Raw genomic sequence first — 8,955 nt, 5'->3', positions numbered from 1 at the left:
ATAGTGAGTGACTGAGATTAGGAACTTTGTTAAATGACTTGATATATAAAAAACATGAGTGGGTTCATGAGAATATGATACATGTTGTTAAGAAACTTACAGAATAATTGACAATATGATTTAGTATGATATATAGAAATAGGTAAACACACAATTTCTTAGAAAGTTTTCTGAGAATTATTCTGACATTATTTGTCTTCTTTCACTCCCCAGTGAAGGTTTTTGTTGTTTTGTTTTGTTTTCCTTAAATCTGAGCAGTTCAAAACGTTCCAGGCTTCATGCCTTCAAAATTTAGTATATACAGAAAATGTGAGGTGTACTTTTGGATCAAGGTAATTTAGCTCCAGGGACTCCAAGGAGTCAATATGGGAATGGTAGGCTTCTATTTTTTTCCCTGGTGAAAATGCTTAATGAATGCACATGTCAGCAGAAAATAGAGCCCTATGAATAGAAAGATCTTACATTGTGTTAATTATTCTAACTGAGACTTGGCATTAAAAGTCAAATTGGTAGTCATTTGCTGTGTGGGTATAGAATGTATTCTTTGTGATAGTGATTTCTGCTGTTTTCTACTTATGTATTTTTTAAAAAAGGAAAGCATCTTTCTGTGAGAAATTTTCTTAATTATGCAGGTACACTATTTCAGAAATCCTAAAAATCTTTTTAATGGTAGATGGCAGTTGCTTTCCACCTATGGTAATTACTAAACTGTAATATCAAAGCTCAAGCATATTAAATCATATTCTTTCCTTTGCCTTGTTTGGTATTGATTAATAGATACTTTCAAGGCAGATTCTTCTAGATGTTCAGAACATTGTTTTGAAAAAAATAGTTAATAAAAAGTGAATTGGTTAGAAGGACACACTCTTGAAATCCAGCTTTTTTTTTTCTTTCAAGCACCGAAAACAGTATTTAGAAGACATGATACCATTCTAAGTCTTGTTAGCAACCTTGTAATTTGTTTTCTTTATAAAGCTACAGTTTTCTGTTATTTGTTCATATTTTGCACAGCAGCAGGAAAACTCAAAGTGTAAATAAGTACGTTTTCTTCTTTAATGTTGTAGATTAAATACATCTAAGGATTGTTTGTAACAAAAGCAACAAAAAAAAGTTTTAACAAAAATCCAAATTACTGATACTCCATAGTACTTCCATAATAGAAAGATGCTATTCTTTCTTAAATTTCTATTATAGGTATAAAATAGTCATCCAATTGCACACTGAGTACAAGATGGTGCATGTGGAATTGTGCACTATTTCAGTCCTCTAAAAATGGACTGAAATAGTGCACAATTCTAGTTGAAAAAGAATGAAAAGAACAAAAGGGCTCACGAACCTTGCTCTTACCTACTTCTCAAAATTACTGTCACATATTGAAAGAGATTACTAATTTCACCAGTATCTTTACAGATGAGACCAGCAATTTTGAATACTGCAGGGAATAACCATAAAGTAAATGAACACTGAGACACTTTATTTTCCCTAGGTGCACTTAACTAAATTAATGAAACCAGCATGACAGCAAGAAGGAAATCCATTAACTTTTAAATGAAGTTACTTCTTAGTCAACCTGAGGTTTGAGCAATACTATTGTCAGAGGGGTCTGTTTTGCTGGTTTCAGTGAGCAATAATTTCTTAATATAACCAGGACAAATGTAAGCTGTGTGAGGTGACCTTTTTATTAAATACTTTTGGATTTCTGTAACTTGGATTGAGCATTTCTTATATTATTTAGTATAGTTAAATACCATCTGTTGATATTTTATTCATTTTATTAAAGTTCTAAACTAAAATTCAACTGCCGAATTGCAACCCTTCCTCTCCAGAAAGAAAACTGCTAAAAATTACCCCGTGATATGAGGGGAACTCTTGAAGAGACTGAATAATTTGAAAGGTGCTTCAGAAAGAGAATTTCATTAAGAAGCTATAGTTTTATGTCACTTCACACTGTAAAATACCTGTTGCCAAGATGGTATTGAACATGTATGAAAAACCGAGAATTTATGTTTTAGTCATGTTGCATCATTACTAATATCCATATTTTTGGTAGAAAGATGAGAGATTACTGATGTATTCTCCTTTCTTCATTCTTGTCAGTGTTTTTTTAATTTAAATTCGTATTTTCCTCAAGAGGATTTAATTTTTGTTCCCACTTCTTCCTTTGCGTCCTGTGTTGGGGATGGTTGAACACTGTAGGCAGTAAGGTCAAAGGGACATACTTGGGGTCAACCCATGCTATCCTTTATAAGTGGAAAACCAATAGAAACATTGCAAAATGAGAGCTCTGCTCCTTTGGTTTTGCTGCAGCATTAAGAGGGGAACCTGTCTGTTTTGCCAAGTGGGAAATGTGCTTTATCTCTGATAGAAGGCTGTATTGCTTGGTTTGTGACCACAAATATTGATTTTTTTAAAAGCTAAAATTTCAATAGTCATATTTAGAGATTTAAATATCACAATAAACACACCATACCTTGTTTTGCCTGGTCAGAAGTAGACTGCGCTTAGTGACTCTTTGGAAGGCAGGTGCTTACCTGTAAGAAAATGGTCAGGATGGTCCAGTCTGAGGTGTATAAGGGAACACAGGCAGCAGTAATCATGCAGCCAGTGGATCTGCATTCTTTATTTGAGTGGAAGGAAAAGAAAAACAGTAGTACTGGGGAGGTTAGAAATCGAGGGAGAGAGAAGCAGTTGGAAATATGAGTGAGAGAGGAAAATAAATGCTGTGATGACAAGGAAAGAGACCCTTTGTGAAATGCAATTCTGGTAGTATCTTTCCAGAGCTGGAAAAAAGGCACCTCAGTAGTTTCTTTGAATTGATAGTACAAATCATCATTATTGAAAGTAATAACTAAAATTTAAAGAACCTGTGTAGGGATTTTTTGACCATTCTTCATGGAAATCTTTAGTGAGTTGAATGCATCATTAACTTAGAGCACCAGGGGTGTTATGTCAAAGCTCGGTTGTTAGAAGTCTCAGGGGTCTGTAAGGATTTCTTTTAAACAAATCCATCTTTCTCATTGCCCTTGGTGAATTTTTTTTATTCTGTCTTGGTGTGACACAAGGGAAGTGCATACCAGTGGCAAACCCTCCCTCCTATCAGGTATTTGTATTATTTATGTTTAATTTTACATCCTGTGAAATCTAACTGCTCCTTTTGCTTATTTAAATTTACATTATTTGCATTTAAAATGTATAATAAAGTCATTATAGTCATGGATAGTTACTAATGTGGAAGAAAAAGTGGGCTATATTTTGTACGGTTCGTGTACTTATTTATGTGTCAGTATTTACCTTTTAAACTTTGCAGAGTTACAAATGGATTTCTGTAAGCCAGACAAGAAGACACGCTGTCTTCCCCTAGTTCTTGAAGTTTTGGGTATGTGGGTAAAATCTGTATGTGGTTGAGTGAGCCAGTTTGATAAAAAGTGGCTCAGCACTTTACTATCTTTCCTGTGTTCTCAGGAAAATGAGAACTGAATGCATTGAGGGATAAATTCTTTGGCTGTGTGAGACAAAATGCCTTTTAGTAATGGAAAAGGAGGATCTTTTATATCTCAATTGCATGAAAAGTATTTGGAAGGCAGAAAATGGCAGTTTCCCTATGTAATTAGTGGTAAAATTTGGCATGGCTACTAATGTATGTAAGCACATGCTTTAACACTTTGCAGAACTAAAGGCAGTTGAGCATCTTGCAGGATTGAGCCAGAATAAAGATCATCCAGATAAGAAACACCGGACCTGTTTCTCGTTTTCCGCATACTATATGTTTCACTTTAAGTTCTCATTTATACCTGAGAATAGGTTATTTGTAGTGTCACCAAAAATATTTTCTAGCTATAGTAATACCCACTTATTTATTAAATATTGAAGATCTAGTTTATTATTAGTCCTTTAAATAAATTAGATATGGAAAAATTACAGTTCTGGTTTTGGTTCATCTGTTTTATTCAGTTTCTCAGTGTCACAGTGTAAAAAAAATTGTGACAAACTTCTTTCCTATTTGGTGGATGAATGGTGGCTAGAAGGAATGTAATGGGATTTAGTTCTTTTTCCCCTCAGAATACCAGAACAAGAGTCGTCATTATAAGGCCTACATTCAGAACCATAAGGGAAAATACATATTTTTAATGCCATGTGTGAGCACCACAGTAAACTGGTGAAACTAGCTACTCAGAATTAAAAAAATGAGGAAGAAACTTAGGTGAGTAATGAGGACTGAGTTCAGCACTGACTTATAACTTGAAGCAAATGGTTAGATAACTGTTCTGAAAAGAGGTAATCTCTGAATATTGGTATGACACAAAAAATATGAAAGCAGAGTCTCCACATCTTCCTACTGGGGGCATCTTAAACTGTCCTCAAAACCAGCTGGTGTTAGCCAACACCAGAGACAGAAGAATACTGCATTAGGCCTTGCCTCTGCTCTAATTCTGGTTCCGTGGAGTTACCTATTTGCCTATGGTTTAGAAGATGGCTGTTGTTTATAAAGTAGTGTAATCTTCTCATCAAGGCTGTTGAAGGGAAAGGAAGTCAAGTGTCAGAACCAAATGGGACTGGAAAGCCATGACTGCTACTACTTTTTCAGTTTTTGTTCATGCTGAGGAACCGCCAGATTCTCGTTTCCTGTGGTTTTCTGTAGCCGTGTCTGTACTACCTGGGAGGACAATATGAAGGAGTGCAAGGAGCCCGTTGGATCCTGGGCTAAGTGGTGCAGCTGGCCACATCTACGCTGTGTTGCACGCAGCCCAGACCTCCCCCTTTGGGGGTCCTTTGAAGTCTGCTTGGTGCTGAGAGACAATCTTTTGTCTGTATGGTTGGTTTGTTTATTCAATATGCCAGAATAAAAGAAAGCTGAGTCTCAGACTATCATAATTCTGATTGTCATGGCATGACTGTAAGGAGTGAGTGATATGTATCGGGGTGCTTTGAAGGTGCACGCATTGCTGGGTAATGTTGAAAGCTGGCTTGAACGACTGAAACCAGGCTGTTTCTATTGGGGACCATGCAGCAAATGATCCTGACAACTGTGCCTGGATCTCCCTTCAGAGGAAATTAGGACACTTTAGAAGGGGTCATGGGAGAAAGGTGGCCTAAGTTCAGTAGTGGTGATCAGGAGAAAAAAGCCCTGGGAGAATGAAAGAGAGATGCAAATTGACAGCATGGTTACACTTGCAAAAAACTTTTCTCGTATGGCTGTTTCCTCTGTGAAAGAAGTGAAGAAAACCACAAGACCTTGTAGTGGAACCTTTTGAAGAGGTGTGTGAATGTCCTGACTTGCCCTCAGCTTTTTAGGTTTAATTTGCATTGGCTGCTTTGGGTTGGGGAGGAGGGAGTGGGCTTAAAGGTGTTTTTTAATAATATTTTCAGGATGGAATAAAGCCTTTAAGTTCAAAAGATCAAATATTTTGCCTCTGTTTTGAAGTGATGTCAGATTCTTTAGCCATATCCTTCCCCCTATTCTTTTTTTCTCTCTAAAAGTCCCTCAGCAGGACCTAGATGTTCCGAAACATGTGCCCATATGCCTTTTCATGTATAACAATTAAGTTGGCTGAACACTTCAGTTTTCTTTTCAGCATGTACTTTCTTCACCTGGAACATAGCAAGCTCTAAAGCTGTGGGACATACTTGGAAACAAAAGCTTTTGGTGTCCTTCAAAGGTACCACATTTATTCTGGATTATTTTGAGTAGTCTTTTCTTCTGTGTTAAGGCTCGACAAACTATAGTGCCTTTAAAATCACCTGTACAAACTGTCTTTCTTTGAAAATGGGGGGTATTCTCTGCTCTGCCAACACTCCAGATAGGTGTGGATGAGGTTTACTATTAAGAAAATACTCTTGGCCTTGTGATTCCTTCAGCTGTACCTCAGTGTCCCTGGGCTGTTCCTGCAAAAGCCAATTCTCTTCCTCAGGCAGTGATTTGGTAATAACATACCTTTTTCTTGTGAAAGCAATAGTGAGTTACCAAAGCCTTTCCCTGGTTTGCGAGTACTTGAAATTGTGGACCTGGTTTCAATTCCAATGAAGACAATAGTTGTTTTGGTGTGTTTTGGCATCAACTACAAGAGGAGCCAAATTGGACTCAATTTTTCTGGAGCAGGCTCAATTAGTAAATGATGACGCTGAAAATAAAATGTGTTAGATCTTGTATGAAGATGTTAGATGTTGTTCACATAAAAGAAACGTATAAACTTTCTACCTTTTAAATGAAAGTTAAACTTTTTCTTAGTCATCCTTGGCCTGTCATCAGCGTTCAGATCTTGAATCTGACTGTTCAGAGCATGAAAGCTGTGTTGCTTTCATGACTGAATCTTTATTCCATGATCTTAGATCTGTTTTTTCTCTTTTCCCACTTTCCTGAAAAAATTCTGCTATAAAAGCAGGTTTCACAAACTGTCTCCTGAAGTCTTTGTTTAAAGACAAACTGCAATGCAAACCATGTTTGTTTATGGTGCCTGCTGCTTTGTGAACAGGTGAACAAAAGTCAGCATAGATGGTCAGAAAAATAATAAGTTTATTTTTGATATTGTTTGTACTTTTCTGACTTTTCAAGTGCATGCTTAAACTTCAGTAGAGCAGGCATATAAAAATCTATCTGTTTTGAGTCATCATCAAGAGAATACACATGGTAGGATTAAATAATACTGAAGAAAATTTCCCTTACCCTTTTGATTTTGGAGTTTCTTTGAGTGTGTTATTAGCTTATGAAAAGTTCTGGATTAATAGTCTTGGAGGGAGGGTTCTCTAAGCACACTACATGTATGTCACACACAGCAACAAAAGTATTTCTGTATGCTGCCCTACGGCAAAGCTTCAACCCTGACCTATGTAATACTCATGGACCAAAAAAACGAGAGTTGGGGTTGTTCAGCCTAGAGAAGAGAAGGCTTCAGGGAGACCTTCTTGCAGCCTATCAGTACTTAAAGGGGGCTTATAAAAAAGATGGCGGCAATCTTTTTAGCAGGGCCTGTGGTGACAGGACAAGGGGGAATGGCTTTAAACTAAAGGGGGGTAGATTTAGACTAGATACAAGGAAGAAATTTTTTACACTGAGGGTGGTGAAACACTGGCACAGGTTGCCCAGAGAGACGGTGGATGCCCTATCCCTTGAAACGTTCAAGGTCAGGTTGGACGGGTCTCTGAGCAGCCCATGGCAGGGGAGTTGGACTAGATGACCTTTAAAGGTCCCTTCCAACCCAAACTGGGACCCAACCCATCACTATTCTATGATTCTACAAGCCAGTGTTCATTACTGCATTCACTTGTCTTTTGAAGTTATATAAATACATGCTATGCCCATCTCCATGCTCAACTCGAGGTGATTATACTGTGTGTGTGTTTGTATCTAATCCACCAGTGGATTGATGTAATTCTATTGAAATTGGTAGAGTTTCTTCTGCCTTTGCCTACAGTGGTTTAAGGTTTTTCATCTCAATATGCATTTTTTCCTACATAAATCTCACCACATAGAGCAGATGGATTTAGTATTATTATCTGTAAGAAGAAGGACATCTAACAGGCTGCTGCTTATTACCTAGTTTCTCAAGCTTGCTCTGATTCATATTCCTTTTCTTGCATACAGAAGGAATATGGGATAAGAAAAATCACTTGAACTGTAGAAAAGTAGTGTAATTGAATTTTGAACATTGATTTCTGAGTGTACAAAAAATGAAGCAAAAGAATGTACTCAAGCAGTAAATTACAGGAGATAGCAGAGTGTACAGCACCTTAAGAAGCAGGTGTTTGCTATGAAGTTCACCGTGCATACAAATGTGCTTGCATTTTGCAGTCAGTTAGGAACAGTTATGGGGAAACAGGAAACCTGACTGGCCTGATACAGGCTTTTTCTATTCAGTAAAGGCTTGCAAAAAGGAAAGAAAAAATCATAATGCAGGGAAAAGCATGATTCTTCTTAGCTCTTTTAAGTCTGAAGCAGGAGGGGGGAACCAGAAGAGCAATTTAAAGGAAATTGCAGTAGTGATTGTTTTAAGTATACACAAAGGAAACCTTGCGCTCTGTCAGGAACACTAGCCATTTTCAATCTGGAAGAAGGGACTGAACATTTAGTTAAACAATGCCTTTGACTCTATTAGTTTGTGCTCCAGCATTCATGATACATGTAGATTTAGGTTATTTTTCAAGTGTAGAGCAGTTTCCTCCTGCACAAAGTTGGGGCTGGAGTTTTTGGAGAGTGATATATTGTTTTAGTCGTGGTAGCACTTGAGCACACCGATAAAACATCAAAGTACTCCGCAAACAGCCAAGCAAAGGCAGGCCCTGCCCCAGAGAGATCTCAGTCTAGGGCTGCCGCAATACACGAGTGAGCAAATTGACAAGTGTGGGAGGGGAGCAGGTTAGGATGGAGGAAAAAAGAGGCCAAGTTGTCAGTTCAGGTAATATTGTTTCTAGTCAGTAGAATAGCTGATTAGTCTGTGGTTGTTGCTCTGGTAGTATAAATTTGCAAAATTCTGCTGTGAGTAAATTGCACCAGGCGTCTGCCCCAAATTATAAGTGCTTATTATGGGTAGCTCTGTACTGATGTGTATCCAGTTCTTGCATGGCTGTCACAATTTTGGTTAAGCATGTTCTGTTTTCATCACACAAAAATTATAAAACATCATGGAAACAGTTTTTACCAATACAAATAATTTTGTACTTACCTAGCTTAACCTCTCCTTAAGTGAGAAAGATAATAGGTTAGCATTAGCAGCTCGACTGCCCTTGCCTGGGGCAGGCTGGGAGGGAGGTATACTGTAGTTCCAGGAGCAGTGTGAATTGAAGAAGATTTCTAGGCAAGCCTGAAGATTTTAAGCATCTCTGACACAAAGCTGCAAAGGTAGCTCATCTGCTGAAGGCCTAGCAGGTAATTCCACAGTAAGTACTGACCTTATGAAAATACAGAACCCACAGTCTATCAAAGCCATTTGATCAACCCATCAGCTCTGCCAGCCCATCAAA

This window comes from Pygoscelis adeliae, unplaced genomic scaffold (assembly GCF_000699105.1).
Source record: "Pygoscelis adeliae isolate BGI_AS28 unplaced genomic scaffold, ASM69910v1 Scaffold83, whole genome shotgun sequence".
Lineage (NCBI taxonomy): Eukaryota > Metazoa > Chordata > Aves > Sphenisciformes > Spheniscidae > Pygoscelis > Pygoscelis adeliae.
Note: the sequence above shows the minus strand (reverse complement) of the source record.